Source organism: Eutrigla gurnardus, assembly GCF_963514095.1.
Source record: "Eutrigla gurnardus genome assembly, contig: SCAFFOLD_75, whole genome shotgun sequence".
In the NCBI taxonomy this organism is placed as follows: Eukaryota; Metazoa; Chordata; class Actinopteri; order Perciformes; family Triglidae; genus Eutrigla; species Eutrigla gurnardus.
This window is the reverse complement of record NW_028155310.1, coordinates 1-23,789: the sequence shown is the minus strand read 5'-3', so window position 1 is coordinate 23,789 and position 23,789 is coordinate 1. Positions and strand designations below refer to the sequence as shown.

The following is a 23,789-nucleotide window of genomic DNA, read 5'->3' as shown; positions in this document are numbered from 1 at the left end:
ACAGATTCACATGGCGGATTACACATTTGAATCGGCTGAAATGAACGCCGACGTGGGCCGATTCGAGCGACCACACCAAGCAGACTCATGTCACGGACGCCGACTCTCACAACGACGCCGATTATCGGTCCGGTGTGGACTCGCCTCAAAACAACAATTAACAACATTTAAAAATAACAACTTTTAAACAACAGTTAACAACATTAAAAAAAAAAAAAAACTGCCACCACCGCCCACCCTGTCTGGGGCATATTTGAGGCAGAAGGAGAAATCTTCGCCTCCGTCTCCTCCTCTCTCCCTGGAGTCTTCAGGACACTCTCTGTAAGAAATATTTGAAACTTCAGAGTACAGGACAAGTAAGGCTACAGTAAGAGTAAGGGTGAATTCCAATTCTTATTTTCATCCCCTAGCCCTTAACCCTTGCCCCTTGAAATAGTACTACAAGGGGTAGGGGTTGAAAGTCAAGCCCTATGAATTGGGACACCCCTTCAACAATCACATAGGTCATCAGTAGTCTCTGTTGGCTTTCACGTAAGCAGCGTGACAAGTTTTTGCCACAAATCCTGTATTCAAAACCATGTTAACTTAATCAAATTTAATGCAGACGGATTTGTTCATTTCAAAACATTTATTGATGTAAATGTGGTGATTTATGTACGGAGACTACAGAGCCCCCAGGCAGCGCTGCTCTTCTGTCCAATACACACAAAGCTTCACTTTTAATTCAAACAAACTAATGCAACTGCCACAATTGTTACATTTCATCAATGCGACCAGCATTTGTCACCTAAAAAGAATGTAACCAGCCGGCAGTAAACCTCTAAAAACCTGCGGGTAAGTTAATTAGCGATTATCTTTTCTCCCGGGATGACGACGGAGGTTGGCCGGCCGACGAGCTCTCCAGACGGGCTGCTGCCTCTGTGACAAGCCGTTGATCTGCTCCACAGGTGGAGCTTCACTTCTCCGAAAAACATCGGAGCAAACTTCTAAACAGCCGTCATTTGGGTAAACTAACCGCCACATTGGGGATCTAGACAGTTACTGTCTCGCATGAAAAAATATTAAAACTTCAAGCGATGTAAAAACAGCGCTACAGCGAGAAATAAAACAGCTTTTCGTTTTACGGCTACCACTGCCAGTTGCCGTGAGATGCATTCTGGGAAACTTGTCATACCCCTCAGTTTGAAGTGTGCCTCTGAAAAATCTCCGTTTTAAGGGCCAGATCGCCCTACCACTTCCCCTTAATCCTTGTCTGAACCAGAATCGGAACACCACCACCACTTCACGTGAACGCGCACGAGCGAGCAAGCGCGAGAGAGAGAGAGAGAGAGCGCGCATATCAAGAGAACACTGAAAATATGCTTTTTACCTGTAATCACACCAAATAAACGTAGATTTGTGAAGGCAAGCTTGCCCCTCCCTCCTTTCATGTTGAAACGGCTCATCAGCCTGTGGATACAAAAAGGAAATGACTAAAAAGCCCAAATAATCAACTCGCATAATTTTTAACTGGTTAATTTTTGCTAACAAAGATGTTATGTTTAATGTGGACATCACAGAGGTTCTACTGGTGGTGCTAGAATGAGGGTCCATCCAAACTGTCAGGATTCATTACCTGGCAAGACCACCGTCTCAACATTGGACTGGTGTTGATGCTTAAAGGTCAACTGCCATTTTTTACAACCTGGACCTTGTTTCTGGCATAAAATACGATTGTTTACTCACCCAGATAACTTTGGTAGCCGGGTCGACGCAGGTCAGTGAGCCTTTCCCACTGCCAACAAAAGACGATTGTTAGCGGGTTTAAATGGGTTTTTTGGCCAATGGGAAAGGGGTATTAGCTTTTTGTGGCTGTGAATGCATGTTGTGGGAAACTTTTACACCTATTACATTCCCTGCCTAAATAAAGCGCATCTATAGTCACCAGCAGAGGTCCCTATCAGCACCCACAGTGAAGACTGACACGGCTTTGAATAACAACAAAGTGTTAATAATCATTTGAAAATAAGGATTTATGATGAAGATGATGACTTTACTGCAGCTGATGTTTAGTCACAAGGTTGCACAGTTATTAAATGAACAGTAGACCTGGGGTATTTACAAAAACATAGCCAGACCTCAATTAATTGATCATTACAGCTCGCGGAGACCGCAGGTTTTAGCTATTTGTTTACCTTTTTTCCAACGTCAAAGCGAACTCTGTACAAGACCTAGAAAGAAACGGTTTTGGGGCAGTGTTTAGCTCAGTTGGTAGAGCACCCGCCCCATGTGTTGAGGCTATAGTCCTCACTGCAGGCGGCCCCGGTTCGAATCCTGCATCGAGAGGCCCTATCCTGCATATCATTCCGCCCCTCTCTGCCTCCCATTTCCTGTCTCTCTCTCTCTCAACTGTCCTGTCCATTAAAAGGTGAAAAAGCCCCAAAAAAACATACTAAAAAGAAACGGTTTTCGCATGGTTGAAGAGTAAATTTCACCTAAAAAAAAGGGCGAGTTTCTCTGCAGTTTCATCTGTTAGCACGAAGTAGAAGAAGGGAGGCAGCAGTTACTCCCAAAAAATGGAGCTCCCGCTCTAATCTCAGAGAAAAACACACTTTTGTGTTAGGCAGAGGTTGCGCTAGACTTTTTCGTTGTCTGTCATTTTGACTGACAGGGTCATAAAAATCCTGTCATAATCTATTTTTACCGGTCACTTTAATTTTTTTAAATTATAATAATTACATATTCAATTGCATTTAATTTTAATTCATTTTTAATGAATATTCAGTCCAAACAAGCTGAACAAATAATACATATGAACAATGAACAGTTCACCTGTGGCCTAAACGTACAGTCTCATGCGGCGTTCACACCGGACGCAATAGACGCGCCAGACGCTCCATTCGCGCCGCCTCCGCCTGAATCGCGTGTCATCGCGCCATTTACATTGGTTTTCAATGTAGAGTCGCCGCTCAATTCGCGTCTATCGCGTTCGGTGTGAACGCCCCTTTAAGTAGAATGGAGTAGGAGCGCACTCTGCTGGATACTAAGCGCAACAACATTTAAAAAAAAAAAAAAAAAAAATCGGTTGTAATCGGCGTCTTTTGGCAGATGTTGATTATTTTCAAAAAGGCTATAATCGGCCGGCCGATGAATCGGTCGGGCCCTAATTGACATGCCATCTGTTTCTTTTTTGTGTATTTTATTATCTCACAAGTCTATCACAGAATAAAGAACATACTAAAGCTCCTCCGATAATGCACAAATTCATTCATTTCATCTTCACAAGTGTAGAGGTTCACAAAAACAAGCTGCATTATGCAGGTTTAGTTTTTATTTGATTTATTAATGTATTTAGCTACACCAATGACTGTGCTATGTGTTCATATTGTAACAATGGACTTACACGTACTAGGTTACATTACATTAATAGTTTTTTCCCCATATGTAAGGCCCCATATTAGGGATGTCCCGATCCGATATTTGGATCGGATCGGCCGCCGATATTAGCAAAAAATGCATATCGATATCGGATCGGCCTGCACGGGAAAATCCCGATCCGGACTCCCGATCCAGTTTTTTTTAAAACTCCGGTCCGTGTTTTCCAGCGCACCGATGTAGGTAATCCATTCCAGTTTTATTCCGTGTTTCCCCAAAATCCGGTCCGCGTTTTCCAGCACACCTAGCGCACACCTCGCGACCTGTCCAGCATCCACTAAACAACAACAAGACGGACTTGTCTGTGCATGTCCAGTGTTTCCCCTACCATTGTACAGGCCATAAAATCAATACGCCAAAAATAAGCCACCTATCAATTCATTCATAAATCAATAAACATTTACATTAGGAGCGCCTCCGCGCAGCACAGTAGACTTGCTCCGCAAGACGCGCAGCCACAACAATCCTCGCCGCGCGCTCCCGCTACGTTCTCCTTCGTGTCCTTTACGCGCTTGATGTTGTTCTGATGCCGCTCCGCCTCGTTTAACCACCACGATGTCGCTTTCTACTTTGAAAACACGGAGTTGACACTGTATTTTGATAAGCTGTTGCACTCTTCAGACTCGTGGTGTGAGCGGAACCGGACCGGTACCGGAACCGGACCGGCTTCCGCGCTGCCTGCTCGCACAGATCCGCTCGTGCGCACATGCGCTGATGCAGATCGAGTGTTGTCGATAAATATATGCACTCCTTCAAAACAACATCAAGCCATATTGTGTGTAGTATTAGGACGTGATGACGTGTGTACGGGCTAAAGCCCGTTTGGGCTGGAGCAGTGTGAATGCAAAGCAAGGGACTCCCTGTGGGGGGAGGATTGTTTTTGATAAGCTGTGGAACTCTGAGTTAACCTATTTCTACCTGAATTTCTATGAACTACCAGGCTGTTGAGTAAACCTATAAATTATATTTTACTTGATAAAATAAGACAATATATGCACTCATGTCGTTGTAGTGTTTTACAGTATCTGTAGCTATTAATGTGATGCTCATCATTTTCCAGACATATTTTTCCAGACCCTAATTTTAGATAATTTCCATCAACCGGCATCTTTAATCTTTAATACATGCTTGGATCGGCCGGTATCGGTATCGGCCGATACTAAAAGCTACAATATCGGTATCGGATCGGAAGTGCAAAAAGCTGGATCGGGACATCCCTACCCCATATGTTAGCAAGAGATGTAGTTGAAAGGAAAATTGGATGGTGGAAGACAAAGATTATGTTTTCAATGCAGATATGCCCCACCAAGCATATGCAACGTCATGGCTGTGTGCAATAAATGCAAATGTAGCACTATTATAAATATTACAAAGCAACGTGATTGGATAGGCTTGACTTGGAAGCATCTGAGTCAAATAATCAATTTTAATTGTATGTACATTTATTTTTACCATGACGAGCTATCCTGATTCAAAATTAGACACATATTAGTCAAAATTGAGTGAACTTTGTGGACTCAAATTCGTCTTTTTTGGGGGGTATATCACCAGCATAACTAGGGCAGTTGCAATTAAATTCGGGAATCGAATATAATTTGAATAGTAAAAAAATCAATACTAATTGAATGCTGAAATTAATATTCGTATGTGTGTTTTTGTTTTGTTTTTATAAACGTCTAACATCAGCAAATCTTACTTATCTAGAAAGCTGTCAGCTGTTGGTAATTCAACATATTTATTGGTAATGTTTTTGGAACGCCCTCTAGTGGACAGGAAGTAAAATGGCATTGGCAACGTATAAGCCTGTGTAGTGTAGTTATAATAATAATAATAATAATTATAATAATAATAATAATAGGCTGAATTTGAGAATTACAAATTTGAAAATCATTTGAATATTGAGAAAAATATGGAATGAAATTCGAATAGGATTATAGAGGCAATTTGACAGCTCTTATCACAACCGTCAGAGAAAACATAGGAACAATAAACAGCCTAGTTTTTTACTGACCAATCTCATGTCTTTCCGACAGAGGTGTAGCCAGGAGGCGGGTAGTTTAGCTTTGAATTTTGGACAGAACCAGGCTAGCTGTTTCCTTCTATGCTCTTGATATCAATCAACTAATCCAATTCTCAAGAAAGCAAATGAGTGCAATTCCCAAAATATATTCCTTTAAATGATAATGAAAGCTGTCATGTAGACAGTGACGTAGACGGTGTGACTGAAGAATCAGTTCTTTGATTCGAGTTAAGTCACTGAGGCGTGGAATCGGGTGTCGACTGCAAATTAGTAGATTCTTATTCAAATATAGTTTTCCTTTTGCCATCTGTCCCAGTGGCCGCAAATGATGACGGGCTTGGCAGCAGGAAGCCCGTTTTGTTCTATGGTGTTTAACATGAGTCTCCTGGTTAAATAGCATCTCTACTGGCTACATATAACTGCGAACCGAAGTAACAACCGGTCGCATGAACCGCCGCTCATGACTCACTCACTTGTCGACCGAGAGCCGCGAAATCAGACCGAAACAACAACCAGTCGCATGAACCACCACTACTCAGTACTCCTTGACGACCCAGTGCTGCGGTGACTCAGACCATAATAAGAACCGGTCCCATCTATGATATTGCGAAGTTTTAATGCAGTAAATGAAGCGGCGAAAGTTTCTTTGTAATACATAAGTCAACTTTATATGTATAGCACATTTGAAAACAGGAGTTTTACCAAAGGGATTTTTAAACTGCTATGAAGGTAAGATTTGGACTGTTGGTGGCAGATGAGATGATTTTATTCCAGGTTTAAGTGCAGGGTGTAGTTTGTTAATGTAGTGATAGATATGAGAGACAGAGCACACAACACTGACTGACTTGATCTGAGACTTGGTGCAGTGCTTTCTGATGCATTAAAGGGGTTAGGAACATCCTTTCCGAGATCATTTATTTATCAGACATACCAATATGACTTAAATTGGGTCAGCTGTGAAAATCATTATGTTGGTTTTGGTACATTTTCAATTAAATGCCCAGCCTACTACAGCTTGCCCATAAAGAATATACAACCCACCTTGCAGTTGTAGAACAGCTGTATGTCGTCTTCTTGTCGCAGCACTGAGGACACCAGAGAACTGCAATCCGGTCAACATCGATGTCTTGTGTTTGCTGTAGTTACACATAAGAGAAAAAGAGAACAAAATGCTAAAATACCAATCATATATATTTACACCTTTCTGAAGACATTACTGTGTTTATTTTTTCTGCTTTTTACAAGGGATGTCCCAAATACATTTTAAATATACAGTTTATATGACACACTGAATTAATGCAGCTGTAACCTACTAAATGTGACACACAAAGTTGACACAAGTTTTAACACAAGCATCCAGATCCAAAAATGTGATGGTCCTTATTCAAAATTATAAAGCTGATAAGCTAACTTATGACATAAATGAATGTTTAACTTCGAAAGGGTTATTTCAGTTTATAATGAAACATTACATTTCTATAATTTACCTGAGAGTACAACTTTAAGATGAAGAGATCTTCGAGGCCCTTCAACCAGATTTTCCCTCCATCTGGCTACAGCCAAATGATCTGTGTGTTGATCCAATGCAGCATACAGTACAACTCTCAGAAGCGTTGGCATTCTGCATAAACCTAAAAAACACAAAGTGACCTCACTCAGCATCAAAATCATCCCATTAATTATATCTACTACATTCCACAGGTCAACATACATATATAACTTCATAACAACCATATAAAAAAAATATTTTTGTGGAGTCATTGATGTATAAATCCCGAAATAGGCCTATATTTGTGAATCCTTCTGTGTGCATTTATTAATATGGACACTGATCTGACTAACGTGTCTTAAGCTAACTCCGTACATGGAACAGCGTATTTCAGTCACTCAACCCACTACCTCCGTTGTGCAGCATTTCTCACAGCTACAGGTCTAACGTTGCTACTCAAACGTCGGTCTCGTTAACGTTAAATACAATGCTGTAAGGAGTCAGCACAGTAAGCAACTAGCTAGCAACTTCTGACAACACGTTAGACATAAGTCGTTTGGCACAATGTCAAATTAACATGAGTTTGTGGTCAACAAAGTAAGTTTAGTCACACAGAGTAATCACTTCAATAAGTATTGTACACTTACCGTTTATGAGCGAGTGTCTCTGGCGGAGTCCAGTCTGCAACACCAGTCGGAGACGGAGTCAGGCGGTGAAATGTCAGCAGCCGTTAACGATCAAGTTCTGCTGGCTCTGATTGGCTGGCAGGCGCATGATCAGCGCATGGGCCAAAGTCTCCTCTTACCTATTGGTCCACGCCTGAACTTGAATTTTAAAAGAATGCGCGCCTTTCCTTACAGAAAATAACTACAACATGCATATTAGGCATACAATAAATGACATGAACATTTGTATATGTTTTTTTATATATTTATTTGGTGAGATACACTCAGGTTTATTTAGATAGTGTATATATGTATGTATGTATGTATGTATGTATGTATGTATGTATGTATGTATGTATGTATGTATGTATATATATATATATATAGTATGTCCACACTGTATCTATCTGTTATTTGATGTAGGATAATAAAATGCTTATCTCATCATCTCACCCTCAATATGCAGGCCACTGTCAACATGAATTCAGACAAGGATTTTGGCTTTTATAGACCATAAGCCTATTAAGCCCCTTGAGGTGATAAATGATTTGTGAAATTGAGCTGTAGGTTAACCCAGATTTTGCTTGAATTTGCTTGGCTCATTTTGTAATTGTCACAAGATAGAAATTATGCTTGTGTAGGTACAGTATATCTGCTTGCTTGCTATGACTCATAAATCACAAATGGCCTGTTGGCCATAGCTTACAAAGCTCAGCTAATTATATCTGAGGTGCACACCAGGTGAGGTTGTTTAATCATGTTTCTGTGAGTTAGGGTTGAGTAGACTGCTGGTTGGACTCAGGTTCATAAGTATTAACATTGTCCTAGCATGTCCTAGCTTTCACGATCCCCTCCAGCTCATCATGCTCAAAATATCAAATGAAAGGTATGGACCATTTACATTTAGGTCATTTAGCAGACACTTTTGTCCAAAGCGACCAGGTGGCATTATTACCAATATCTAAACTTCTGCACCTCACGCTTGTTGTGTAGGCCATGTAGCATATGTGCTTACTTGCAGCCATAGCTGAAGGTTGTTTTAGTTTGTGTAATGTGAGGGGTATGTAGTTGAAACTCAGCCCTTCCAGCTCACATTGGTGTGCAAGCGCAATCTGCAAGTTCTTTGACACCAACCTGGCCGGCAGCACACACTGCAAAATATGTTTTCATTGTGCAAAAGTCTAATGATGGTAAGAGGAAATAGAGATAATGCTGACAATAGTTTGCATGGGCTAGCATCAACATGAACTACTTCTCAACCTTCAGGACAAAGGTGTTTTCCAGTCACCTATGCTAATGTTAGTCAACATGGTAGCCTAATGCATTAGCTAAATTACAACAGATAACATACCTTGCTTAGCAAAATGGTCTAACTTGTTATAAAATGAAAATTAAGAGTAAAACGAATAGGTCATTATTAAAAATGTGAGTCATAGCCACATAGCGTTAACTCGGCCTCTTTCAATTGGATTTCTTCCCTCATACATTTCTATTGACATGGTAGTTAACCAAAGTATATTTACACTTTTGCACAAATTTACACAATTTAAAGTAGGTTTCACAGAACCTATATATTTTATATATGTGTGCTAAAGAAATAGTTCTACTCAACCTTTAAATGTAATGTTGCTAAGACAAACTTTTACTACATTTTCTGTAAAAACACAGACAATTGTGGCAGTTGTATGTTAATATAGCAACATATTTTTGTGTTACTCATATCTCCGCAACTCTTTTTATTATGTTTTAATTATAGGTTTTTGTTATGTAAAGTGAACACAACGTTTTTGTCAAACAAACATAAAACAACTGAGTAGATATTGTTTACATCAATTTGTAAGTTAAAATAATTACTAAATGTAAACTTAGTGCGCATGTTGTCCATGTTGTCCATTGAGCATAACGATATATGCCGTTTTAACATTAAATATTTACGTTATGTTGTTGTAAACAGTATAACAGAAATGTAGGGATTTTTTCTACTCAAAGATTTTAATTTAACCAAACAAAGGAATCTAAATTGGACTCAACCTTTAAATTTAACGTTGCTATGACAAATGTTAACTCAATTATGTGTACTAGAACATAATAACTTCTTAAAGACACATAACATTTTTTATGTTTTATGTTAAGACAGCACAACATTTTTGTGTTCAGCATAACTTTGCAACTCTAGTCATACTCCTACTGTGTTTTTGTTATGTAAAGTGAACACAATGTTTCTCATTTTATTGAACAAGAAAGTGACAACTTGTCAAATTAACATAAAAAAACTGAATAGATATTTTTTACGCCATTTTGTAAGTTAAAACAATTACTAAATGTATACTGAGTTCACGGTTTCTATGTTGTCCATTGAGCGTATACAATATATGCCATTTTAACATTAAATATTCAAGTAGTGTTGACTCAAATGTTGGTTTTGTTTCTACCAAAAGATTTTCAGTTAAACAAACAAAGAAATGTAAGTTGTACTCAACTTATACATTTACTGTTGCTTTAACACATCTTTACTAAATTATGTGTACTAGAAAATACTACGTTTAGAAAAGACACATAAATTTGAGGCAGCTTTATGTTAAGACAGCAAAAAAAATGTGTTCATCATAACTCTGCAACTCGTGTTGTAATTGTGTGTTTTTGTTATGTCAAGTGAACACAATGTTTTTAGCTTTATTGAAAAGTAAATTGACTACATGTTATTTGAACATAAAACAACTGAGTGTATACTTTTAACACCAATTCATAAGTTAAAACAATTACCAATTTTATGCAAAGTGTACAGTTTATAATCTCTCCATTGAGCATAACAATATATACCTATTTTTACATTAAATATTTATGTTGTGTTGACATAAACATTATAACACAAATTTAGCTTTTGTTTCTACTCAAATATTTTAAGTTATACAAACAAAGAAATGAAAGTTGGACTGAACTTTTACGTTTGGTGTTGCTTTGAAATACTTTTATTAAATTATGTGTACCACAAAATAATTTGTTGGTGAAGACACAGAAAATTGAGGCAATTTTATTTTAGGACAGCAAAAACAAATTGTGTTCAGGATAACTCTGCAACTCTTGTTGTAATGATATGTTTTTGTTATTTAAAATGAGCACAACATTTTTTATTGTATTAAACAATAAAGTGACAACCTGTTATTTGAACATAAAAACATTGAGTACACATTTTTACAATTATTTTTTAAGTTTATTTAACTTTTAAAATATACGTTAAGTGAACAATGTATGTGTTGTTAATTGGTCTTGAAATAATTAGGCTATATTGAGTTTAACATTTTGAGTAAAATGAACACAATAAACTAAAATTGTTGAACTAACATGAAAAAATTATGTCAACCTTACATGGGATGAATGTTTGTGTCAAGTGAACGTAAAGTTTTTATGTCATTTTGACAGTTCTGATCATTTGTGTGGACTTGACATTAACATTTTATGTCAGAAAGTGATTGGGTTTTACAGTGAATGATAATACAAATATACTGGAAAAAAAGAATGCCTTCCACATGTTGCCTTGCGTACGTGTGTGTGTGTATGTAATATATATCCATCCATCCATCCATTGTCTACCGCTTATCCTGTATTCAGGGTCGCGGGGGGGCTGGAGCCAATCCCAGCTTGTAATATATATATATATATATATATATATATATATATATATATGACATATATATATATGACATAAATATATTACACACACACACACAACACATCCTCTTTGGTTTGCTGCTGTGTTCTATCGCTTGAGCACCATAGTCACGTTGACTTTGTTGTCCGACTTGACGGCGCTTGGCTGCCGTCTCTTTTAGAGCCCGCCCCCTCAGACACCTGCAGCTCTCGTCGGCGTGATAAGTCAAGTCAAGCCAAGCCAAGCCCATCCCGAACGAGCCTACAAACACAGCGCTTATCGGAAGTGACGTATTTGTGGGCGTTCCCTTTGTTGCCGACTCAATCTTGTTCTTTTTATGTTTTTGCCTGTTACATTTGAATGTTTTTTTTTGGTGAAAGTTGATGAAAAAAAAAAATAATATTAATAATGATAATATGGCCCACAATTCATGGTGGCCTAGAGCAATATTTTGTAAATGTCATGGAAATACTGTGATGAAAAATGCATAAACAGAAAATAATATTCTAATTCAATAATGGTTACAGCTGTACTAGAAAACAAAAGATACTACTACAGCACTGCGACAGTTTGATGCAAAGAATATCAGGATCAAAATCTGAATCATGACAGCACTATTTGTGATTCAAATGAAATGGATCAAACAGTGATGTGTTTAGAATCATGTGATTGTTCATCAAGAAGGCAAATCATCAAGTAATCATCAATTAACACCAACAGTTAATGCCCGAGGCATCCCAAATTCCTGTACTAGCACTGCAGCCTCGGCTGCTGCTGAAGCTTGAGTTTGGCCTGGTAGCTGGCTGCTGCTGGAGCCTGAGCCTGGTGAAAGTTGACTGCTGCTGGAGCATGAGCTTGGCCTGGCAGTAACTAGCTGCTGCTGCCAGGCTTATTTTTTTTTAAATAAAACAGTCCCATTTAACCCTATCCCATAACAGCTAGTCTATCACCTCTGCACCAGGGTTGAAGTGAGATCCGCAATATCTCCATGACAGTCCATACAGTTGTACAAGCTCATCTCCTCACACAGGGCTTTGTGGTTGGTGATATGCAAGTTGAACTGAATGAGCCACTTGTAAAGATGCAATGCATAGGCCCAATACCACACATAGTGATCACCAAAACACAGCAGAGCTATAAGACTGTATTTTAGTCTGATGATTTTATTTTGAATGTGACTGAAAAATTAAATTTCTAAACTAATTCTGGCAACACTGGTTACAGGTCGATTATGAACAGGATATGTAGTTCACAGTTTGTGTCAAGCAAAACAGGCCAACAGTGTAAATTGTAGATGCAGATACACTTTAAAGAGATTCTCTTGCTTGATGGCATCAAGGGTTATGAAAATATTTAGCTCTTAAATCACATCCCCAGACATGCATGGTCAGATCCGCTTCTGACGCTGATCCGCTACTGACACTGACTTTCTTTGGTCAACATAAAATTACATTATGGCACGATACATCTACAACATCAACATCCAACAATTAACATTATGACTTTTAACGTTTCGGTCATCATTCTATATCATAGTGAAAGACATGTGGATGAGGTTCGATTTTAATTAGGCCTTTATCACCACAACTTAAAACCAACCAAATCTCAATGTCAGAATTATGTGCTTGCTAATATTAAACGTTTAACAGATGTTAGAAAAAGGTCACCATAAATGTTATTATGTCAAAATTGGCATCAGACATTATTATGAAGTTGTATATTAGTTAGCTACTTAACCCTAACTTGAGACCAACAATATATCGTCAAACAAACAATGTTAGAATATTACATTGTTTCAATGTTATCATTATGACTTTAAAGTTGAAATTTTCTATGCCAGACTGATAGTTTCAGATGTTTGCAAGACATTGGATTTTAGTTAATTATTGCCACAACTTAAAAGCAACAACTCTGACATGTCAGAATGTCACAATTCTGTAAACGTTTAAATCATGGCGTTGAAAAGACATTGGGTTTTGGTCACCATAAATGTCAGAATCATATGTCAAAATGACGTTGGCACCAGACATTGGTCCGACGTTGGATATCAGTTATGCATCACCCAAACTTTAAACCAACCAAATTTCAACGTCAATAGACGACTATATTTTATGTCAGACTAACGTTCTGGATGGATGTTGTCCAGACGTTAGAATTTAGTCATCAAAAAGGTCATAATTCAACGTCAAAGTTACGTTAGTAAAAGACGTCTGACACACGTTGGGTTTTGGTTGCCTAACACCACAACATAAAAACAACAAAATATTAATGTCAGTTGACGTCCATATTCCTATGTCAAAAGATGTTGAAATTAGACGTTAAATGGACGTTGGTTTTTGGTCACCATAAATGTCAGAATCATATGTCAAAATGACGTTGGCACCAGACATTGGTCCGAAGTTGGATATCAGTTATACATCACCCAAACTTTAAACCAACCAAATTTCAACGTCAATAGACGACTATATTTTATGTCAGACTAACGTTCTGGATGGATGTTGTCCAGACGTTAGAATTTAGTCATCAAAAAGGTCATAATTCAACGTCAAAGTTACGTTAGTACAAGACGTCTGACACACATTGGGTTTTGGTTGCCTAACACCACAACATAAAAACAACAAAATATTAACGTCACTTGACGTCCATATTCCTATGTCAAAAGATGTTAAAATTAGATGTTAAATGGACGTTGGTTTTTGGTCACCATAAATGTCAGAATCATATGTCAAAATGACGTTGGCACGAGACATTGGTCCGACGTTGGATATCAGTTATGCATCACCCAAACTTTAAACCAACCAAATTTCAACGTCAATAGACGACTATATTTTATGTCAGACTAACGTTCTGGATGGATGTTGTCCAGACGTTAGAATTTAGTCATCAAAAAGGTCATAATTCAACGTCAAAGTTACGTTAGTACAAGACGTCTGACACACGTTGGGTTTTGGTTGCCTAACACCACAACATAAAAACAACAAAATATTAATGTCAGTTGACGTCCATATTCCTATGTCAAAAGATGTTGAAATTAGACGTTAAATGGACGTTGGTTTTTGGTCACCATAAATGTCAGAATCATATGTCAAAATGACGTTGGCACCAGACATTGGTCCGAAGTTGGATATCAGTTATACATCACCCAAACTTTAAACCAACCAAATTTCAACGTCAATAGACGACTATATTTTATGTCAGACTAACGTTCTGGATGGATGTTGTCCAGACGTTAGAATTTAGTCATCAAAAAGGTCATAATTCAACGTCAAAGTTACGTTAGTACAAGACGTCTGACACACATTGGGTTTTGGTTGCCTAACACCACAACATAAAAACAACAAAATATTAACGTCACTTGACGTCCATATTCCTATGTCAAAAGATGTTAAAATTAGATGTTAAATGGACGTTGGTTTTTGGTCACCATAAATGTCAGAATCATATGTCAAAATGACGTTGGCACCAGACATTGGTCCAACGTTGGATATCAGTTATGCATCACCCAAACTTTAAACCAACCAAATTTCAACGTCAATAGACGACTATATTTTATGTCAGACTAACGTTCTGGATGGATGTTGTCCAGACGTTAGAATTTAGTCATCAAAAAGGTCATAATTCAACGTCAAAGTTACGTTAGTACAAGACGTCTGACACACGTTGGGTTTTGGTTGCCTAACACCACAACATAAAAACAACAAAATATTAATGTCAGTTGACGTCCATATTCCTATGTCAAAAGATGTTGAAATTAGACGTTAAATGGACGTTGGTTTTTGGTCACCATAAATGTCAGAATCATATGTCAAAATGACGTTGGCACCAGACATTGGTCCGAAGTTGGATATCAGTTATACATCACCCAAACTTTAAACCAACCAAATTTCAACGTCAATAGACGACTATATTTTATGTCAGACTAACGTTCTGGATGGATGTTGTCCAGACGTTAGAATTTAGTCATCAAAAAGGTCATAATTCAACGTCAAAGTTACGTTAGTACAAGACGTCTGACACACGTTGGGTTTTGGTTGCCTAACACCACAACATAAAAACAACAAAATATTAACGTCACTTGACGTCCATATTCCTATGTCAAAAGATGTTAAAATTAGATGTTAAATGGACGTTGGTTTTTGGTCACCATAAATGTCAGAATCATATGTCAAAATGACGTTGGCACCAGACATTGGTCCGACGTTGGATATCAGTTATGCATCACCCAAACTTTAAACCAACCAAATTTCAACGTCAATAGACGACTATATTTTATGTCAGACTAACGTTCTGGATGGATGTTGTCCAGACGTTAGAATTTAGTCATCAAAAAGGTCATAATTCAACGTCAAAGTTACGTTAGTACAAGACGTCTGACACACGTTGGGTTTTGGTTGCCTAACACCACAACATAAAAACAACAAAATATTAACGTCAGTTGACGTCCATATTCCTATGTCAAAAGATGTTGAAATTAGACGTTAAATGGACGTTGGTTTTTGGTAACCTGACGTCATGACTTGAATCCAACCAAAGACCAACGTCTATTGACGTCCGGTGCCAGCTGGGCTTTTCCCCACATTAAACTTGTAAAACAATTGTTTTGCACTTATTTGATGTTTAGACGCCATTTTGTGTTCAAAGACACTGGAATCACACTGAAACAAAAGAAGATCCACTCCAGAGTGCTTTTATGACTTAAATGTGTTGATCTCAGTGTGACATTGAAGAATGCAGCTTATTTGACAACTGACACTGCAATATTGGTTAAAACGTGTGTTACCTGCAAATAACAGCTTAAAAGCCTCTTCCCTGCGTGAAACAGCTATTACAGCCTTTTCCCCACATTAAACTTGTAAAAGCATTGTTTTGCACTTATTTGATGTTTAGACGCCATTTTGTGTTCAAAGACACTGGAATCACACTGAAACAAAAGAAGATCCACTCCAGAGTGCTTTTATGACTTAAATGTGTTGATCTCAGTGTGACATTGAAGAATGCAGCTTATTTGACAACTGACACTGCAATAGTGGTTAAAACGTGTGTTACCTGCAAATAACAGCTTAAAAGCCTGTTCCCTGCGTGAAACACTTATTACAGCCTTTTCCCCACATTAAACTTGTAAAACAATTGTTTTGCACTTATTTGATGTTTAGACGCCATTTTGTGTTCAAAGACACTGGAATCACACTGAAACAAAAGAAGATCCACTCCAGAGTGCTTTTATGACTTAAAACGTGTGTTACCTGCAAATAACAGCTTAAAAGCCTCTTCCCTGCGTGAAACAGCTATTACAGCCTTTTCCCCACATTAAACTTGTAAAAGCATTGTTTTGAACTTATGTGATGTTTAGACGCCATTTTGTGTTCAAAGACACTGGAATCACACTGAAACAAAAGAAGATCCACTCCAGAGTGCTTTTATGACTTAAATGTGTTGATCTCAGTGTGACATTGAAGAATGCAGCTTATTTGACAACTGACACTGCAATAGTGGTTAAAACGTGTGTTACCTGCAAATAACAGCTTAAAAGCCTCTTCCCTGCGTGAAACAGCTATTACAGCCTTTTCCCCACATTAAACTTGTAAAAGCATTGTTTTGCACTTATTTGATGTTTAGACGCCATTTTGTGTTCAAAGACACTGGAATCACACTGAAACAAAAGAAGATCCACTCCAGAGTGCTTTTATGACTTAAATGTGTTGATCTCAGTGTGACATTGAAGAATGCAGCTTATTTGACAACTGACACTGCAATAGTGCTTAAAACGTGTGTTACCTGCAAATAACAGCTTAAAAGCCTCTTCCCTGCGTGAAACAGCTATTACAGCCTTTTCCCCACATTAAACTTGTAAAAGCATTGTTTTGCACTTATTTGATGTTTAGACGCCATTTTGTGTTCAAAGACACTGGAATCACACTGAAACAAAAGAAGATCCACTCCAGAGTGCTTTTATGACTTAAATGTGTTGATCTCAGTGTGACATTGAAGAATGCAGCTTATTTGACAACTGACACTGCAATATTGGTTAAAACGTGTGTTACCTGCAAATAACAGCTTAAAAGCCTCTTCCCTGCGTGAAACAGCTATTACAGCCTTTTCCCCACATTAAACTTGTAAAAGCATTGTTTTGCACTTATTTGATGTTTAGACGCCATTTTGTGTTCAAAGACACTGGAATCACACTGAAACAAAAGAAGATCCACTCCAGAGTGCTTTTATGACTTAAATGTGTTGATCTCAGTGTGACATTGAAGAATGCAGCTTATTTGACAACTGACACTGCAATAGTGGTTAAAACGTGTGTTACCTGCAAATAACAGCTTAAAAGCCTGTTCCCTGCGTGAAACACTTATTACAGCCTTTTCCCCACATTAAACTTGTAAAACAATTGTTTTGCACTTATTTGATGTTTAGACGCCATTTTGTGTTCAAAGACACTGGAATCACACTGAAACAAAAGAAGATCCACTCCAGAGTGCTTTTATGACTTAAAACGTGTGTTACCTGCAAATAACAGCTTAAAAGCCTCTTCCCTGCGTGAAACAGCTATTACAGCCTTTTCCCCACATTAAACTTGTAAAAGCATTGTTTTGCACTTATTTGATGTTTAGATGCCATTTTGTGTTCAAAGACACTGGAATCACACTGAAACAAAAGAAGATCCACTCCAGAGTGCTTTTATGACTTAAATGTGTTGATCTCAGTGTGACATTGAAGAATGCAGCTTATTTGACAACTGACACTGCAATATTGGTTAAAACGTGTGTTACCTGCAAATAACAGCTTAAAAGCCTCTTCCCTGCGTGAAACAGCTATTACAGCCTTTTCCCCACATTAAACTTGTAAAAGCATTGTTTTGCACTTATTTGATGTTTAGACGCCATTTTGTGTTCAAAGACACTGGAATCACACTGAAACAAAAGAAGATCCACTCCAGAGTGCTTTTATGACTTAAATGTGTTGATCTCAGTGTGACATTGAAGAATGCAGCTTATTTGACAACTGACACTGCAATAGTGGTTAAAACGTGTGTTACCTGCAAATAACAGCTTAAAAGCCTGTTCCCTGCGTGAAACACTTATTACAGCCTTTTCCCCACATTAAACTTGTAAAACAATTGTTTTGCACTTATTTGATGTTTAGACGCCATTTTGTGTTCAAAGACACTGGAATCACACTGAAACAAAAGAAGATCCACTCCAGAGTGCTTTTATGACTTAAATGTGTTGATCTCAGTGTGACATTGAAGAATGCAGCTTATTTGACAACTGACACTGCAATAGTGGTTAAAACGTGTGTTACCTGCAAATAACAGCTTAAAAGCCTCTTCCCTGCGTGAAACAGCTATTACAGCCTTTTCCCCACATTAAACTTGTAAAAGCATTGTTTTGCACTTATTTGATGTTTAGACGCCATTTTGTGTTCAAAGACACTGGAATCACACTGAAACAAAAGAAGATCCACTCCAGAGTGCTTTTATGACTTAAATGTGTTGATCTCAGTGTGACATTGAAGAATGCAGCTTATTTGACAACTGACACTGCAATATTGGTTAAAACGTGTGTTACCTGCAAATAACAGCTTAAAAGCCTCTTCCCTGCGTGAAACAGCTATTACAGCCTTTTCCCCACATTAAACTTGTAAAAGCATTGTTTTGCACTTATTTGATGTTTAGACGCCATTTTGTGTTCAAAGACACTGGAATCACACTGAAACAAAAGAAGATCCACTCCAGAGTGCTTTTATGACTTAAATGTGTTGATCTCAGTGTGACATTGAAGAATGCAGCTTATTTGACAACTGACACTGCAATAGTGGTTAAAACGTGTGTTACCTGCAAATAACAGCTTAAAAGCCTGTTCCCTGCGTGAAACACTTATTACAGCCTTTTCCCCACATTAAACTTGTAAAACAATTGTTTTGCACTTATTTGATGTTTAGACGCCATTTTGTGTTCAAAGACACTGGAATCACACTGAAACAAAAAAAGATCCACTCCAGAGTGCTTTTATGACTTAAAACGTGTGTTACCTGCAAATAACAGCTTAAAAGCCTCTTCCCTGCGTGAAACAGCTATTACAGCCTTTTCCCCACATTAAACTTGTAAAAGCATTGTTTTGCACTTATGTGATGTTTAGACGCCATTTTGTGTTCAAAGACACTGGAATCACACTGAAACAAAAGAAGATCCACTCCAGAGTGCTTTTATGACTTAAATGTGTTGATCTCAGTGTGACATTGAAGAATGCAGCTTATTTGACAACTGACACTGCAATAGTGGTTAAAACGTGTGTTACCTGCAAATAACAGCTTAAAAGCCTCTTCCCTGCGTGAAACAGCTATTACAGCCTTTTCCCCACATTAAACTTGTAAAAGCATTGTTTTGCACTTATTTGATGTTTAGACGCCATTTTGTGTTCAAAGACACTGGAATCACACTGAAACAAAAGAAGATCCACTCCAGAGTGCTTTTATGACTTAAATGTGTTGATCTCAGTGTGACATTGAAGAATGCAGCTTATTTGACAACTGACACTGCAATAGTGGTTAAAACCTGTGTTACCTGCAAATAACAGCTTAAAAGCCTCTTCCCTGTGTGAAACAGCTATTACAGCCTTTTCCCACATTAAACTTGTAAAAGCATTGTTTTGCACTTATTTGATGTTTAGACGCCATTTTGTGTTCAAAGACACTGGAATCACACTGAAACAAAAGAAGATCCACTCCAGAGTGCTTTTATGACTTAAATGTGTTGATCTCAGTGTGACATTGAAGAATGCAGCTTATTTGACAACTGACACTGCAATATTGGTTAAAACGTGTGTTACCTGCAAATAACAGCTTAAAAGCCTCTTCCCTGCGTGAAACAGCTATTACAGCCTTTTCCCCACATTAAACTTGTAAAAGCATTGTTTTGCACTTATTTGATGTTTAGACGCCATTTTGTGTTCAAAGACACTGGAATCACACTGAAACAAAAGAAGATCCACTCCAGAGTGCTTTTATGACTTAAATGTGTTGATCTCAGTGTGACATTGAAGAATGCAGCTTATTTGACAACTGACACTGCAATAGTGGTTAAAACGTGTGTTACCTGCAAATAACAGCTTAAAAGCCTGTTCCCTGCGTGAAACACTTATTACAGCCTTTTCCCCACATTAAACTTGTAAAACAATTGTTTTGCACTTATTTGATGTTTAGACGCCATTTTGTGTTCAAAGACACTGGAATCACACTGAAACAAAAGAAGATCCACTCCAGAGTGCTTTTATGACTTAAAACGTGTGTTACCTGCAAATAACAGCTTAAAAGCCTCTTCCCTGCGTGAAACAGCTATTACAGCCTTTTCCCCACATTAAACTTGTAAAAGCATTGTTTTGCACTTATGTGATGTTTAGACGCCATTTTGTGTTCAAAGACACTGGAATCACACTGAAACAAAAGAAGATCCACTCCAGAGTGCTTTTATGACTTAAATGTGTTGATCTCAGTGTGACATTGAAGAATGCAGCTTATTTGACAACTGACACTGCAATAGTGGTTAAAACGTGTGTTACCTGCAAATAACAGCTTAAAAGCCTCTTCCCTGCGTGAAACAGCTATTACAGCCTTTTCCCCACATTAAACTTGTAAAAGCATTGTTTTGCACTTATTTGATGTTTAGACGCCATTTTGTGTTCAAAGACACTGGAATCACACTGAAACAAAAGAAGATCCACTCCAGAGTGCTTTTATGACTTAAATGTGTTGATCTCAGTGTGACATTGAAGAATGCAGCTTATTTGACAACTGACACTGCAATAGTGCTTAAAACGTGTGTTACCTGCAAATAACAGCTTAAAAGCCTCTTCCCTGCGTGAAACAGCTATTACAGCCTTTTCCCCACATTAAACTTGTAAAAGCATTGTTTTGCACTTATTTGATGTTTAGACGCCATTTTGTGTTCAAAGACACTGGAATCACACTGAAACAAAAGAAGATCCACTCCAGAGTGCTTTTATGACTTAAATGTGTTGATCTCAGTGTGACATTGAAGAATGCAGCTTATTTGACAACTGACACTGCAATATTGGTTAAAACGTGTGTTACCTGCAAATAACAGCTTAAAAGCCTCTTCCCTGCGTGAAACAGCTATTACAGCCTTTTCCCCACATTAAACTTGTAAAAGCATTGTTTTGCACTTATTTGATGTTTAGACGCCATTTTGTGTTCAAAGACACTGGAATCACACTGAAACAAAAGAAGATCCACTCCAGAGTGCTTTTATGACTTAAATGTGTTGATCTCAGTGTGACATTGAAGAATGCAGCTTATTTGACAACTGACACTGCAATAGTGGTTAAAACGTGTGTTACCTGCAAATAACAGCTTAAAAGCCTGTTCCCTGCGTGAAACACTTATTACAGCCTTTTCCCCACATTAAACTTGTAAAACAATTGTTTTGCACTTATTTGATGTTTAGACGCCATTTTGTGTTCAAAGACACTGGAATCACACTGAAACAAAAGAAGATCCACTCCAGAGTGCTTTTATGACTTAAAACGTGTGTTACCTGCAAATAACAGCTTAAAAGCCTCTTCCCTGCGTGAAACAGCTATTACAGCCTTTTCCCCACATTAAACTTGTAAAAGCATTGTTTTGCACTTATTTGATGTTTAGACGCCATTTTGTGTTCAAAGACACTGGAATCACACTGAAACAAAAGAAGATCCACTCCAGAGTGCTTTTATGACTTAAATGTGTTGATCTCAGTGTGACATTGAAGAATGCAGCTTATTTGACAACTGACACTGCAATATTGGTTAAAACGTGTGTTACCTGCAAATAACAGCTTAAAAGCCTCTTCCCTGCGTGAAACAGCTATTACAGCCTTTTCCCCACATTAAACTTGTAAAAGCATTGTTTTGCACTTATTTGATGTTTAGACGCCATTTTGTGTTCAAAGACACTGGAATCACACTGAAACAAAAGAAGATCCACTCCAGAGTGCTTTTATGACTTAAATGTGTTGATCTCAGTGTGACATTGAAGAATGCAGCTTATTTGACAACTGACACTGCAATAGTGGTTAAAACGTGTGTTACCTGCAAATAACAGCTTAAAAGCCTGTTCCCTGCGTGAAACACTTATTACAGCCTTTTCCCCACATTAAACTTGTAAAACAATTGTTTTGCACTTATTTGATGTTTAGACGCCATTTTGTGTTCAAAGACACTGGAATCACACTGAAACAAAAGAAGATCCACTCCAGAGTGCTTTTATGACTTAAATGTGTTGATCTCAGTGTGACATTGAAGAATGCAGCTTATTTGACAACTGACACTGCAATAGTGGTTAAAACGTGTGTTACCTGCAAATAACAGCTTAAAAGCCTCTTCCCTGCGTGAAACAGCTATTACAGCCTTTTCCCCACATTAAACTTGTAAAAGCATTGTTTTGCACTTATTTGATGTTTAGACGCCATTTTGTGTTCAAAGACACTGGAATCACACTGAAACAAAAGAAGATCCACTCCAGAGTGCTTTTATGACTTAAATGTGTTGATCTCAGTGTGACATTGAAGAATGCAGCTTATTTGACAACTGACACTGCAATATTGGTTAAAACGTGTGTTACCTGCAAATAACAGCTTAAAAGCCTCTTCCCTGCGTGAAACAGCTATTACAGCCTTTTCCCCACATTAAACTTGTAAAAGCATTGTTTTGCACTTATTTGATGTTTAGACGCCATTTTGTGTTCAAAGACACTGGAATCACACTGAAACAAAAGAAGATCCACTCCAGAGTGCTTTTATGACTTAAATGTGTTGATCTCAGTGTGACATTGAAGAATGCAGCTTATTTGACAACTGACACTGCAATAGTGGTTAAAACGTGTGTTACCTGCAAATAACAGCTTAAAAGCCTGTTCCCTGCGTGAAACACTTATTACAGCCTTTTCCCCACATTAAACTTGTAAAACAATTGTTTTGCACTTATTTGATGTTTAGACGCCATTTTGTGTTCAAAGACACTGGAATCACACTGAAACAAAAGAAGATCCACTCCAGAGTGCTTTTATGACTTAAAACGTGTGTTACCTGCAAATAACAGCTTAAAAGCCTCTTCCCTGCGTGAAACAGCTATTACAGCCTTTTCCCCACATTAAACTTGTAAAAGCATTGTTTTGCACTTATTTGATGTTTAGACGCCATTTTGTGTTCAAAGACACTGGAATCACACTGAAACAAAAGAAGATCCACTCCAGAGTGCTTTTATGACTTAAATGTGTTGATCTCAGTGTGACATTGAAGAATGCAGCTTATTTGACAACTGACACTGCAATATTGGTTAAAACGTGTGTTTACCTGCAAATAACAGCTTAAAAGCCTCTTCCCTGCGTGAAACAGCTATTACAGCCTTTTCCCCACATTAAACTTGTAAAAGCATTGTTTTGCACTTATTTGATGTTTAGACGCCATTTTGTGTTCAAAGACACTGGAATCACACTGAAACAAAAGAAGATCCACTCCAGAGTGCTTTTATGACTTAAATGTGTTGATCTCAGTGTGAC

At 37.9% G+C, this 23,789-nt stretch overlaps 1 long non-coding RNA gene across 2 annotated transcripts; it reads right to left on the bottom strand.

The window, feature by feature from the left end:
* Positions 1–207: 207 nt before the first annotated feature.
* On the bottom strand, positions 208–7,718 carry LOC311010357. Of its 2 annotated transcripts, XR_014596775.1 has the most exons (6): positions 7,571–7,718; positions 6,922–7,065; positions 6,476–6,570; positions 1,726–1,774; positions 1,370–1,449; positions 208–319 (listed from the first exon to the last, which is right to left on the bottom strand). It is a non-coding gene; the product is annotated as an uncharacterized lncRNA (long non-coding RNA). The 2 variants fall into 2 exon arrangements; XR_014596774.1 differs by having other exon boundaries at positions 1,370–1,774.
* Positions 7,719–23,789: the final 16,071 nt, after the last annotated feature.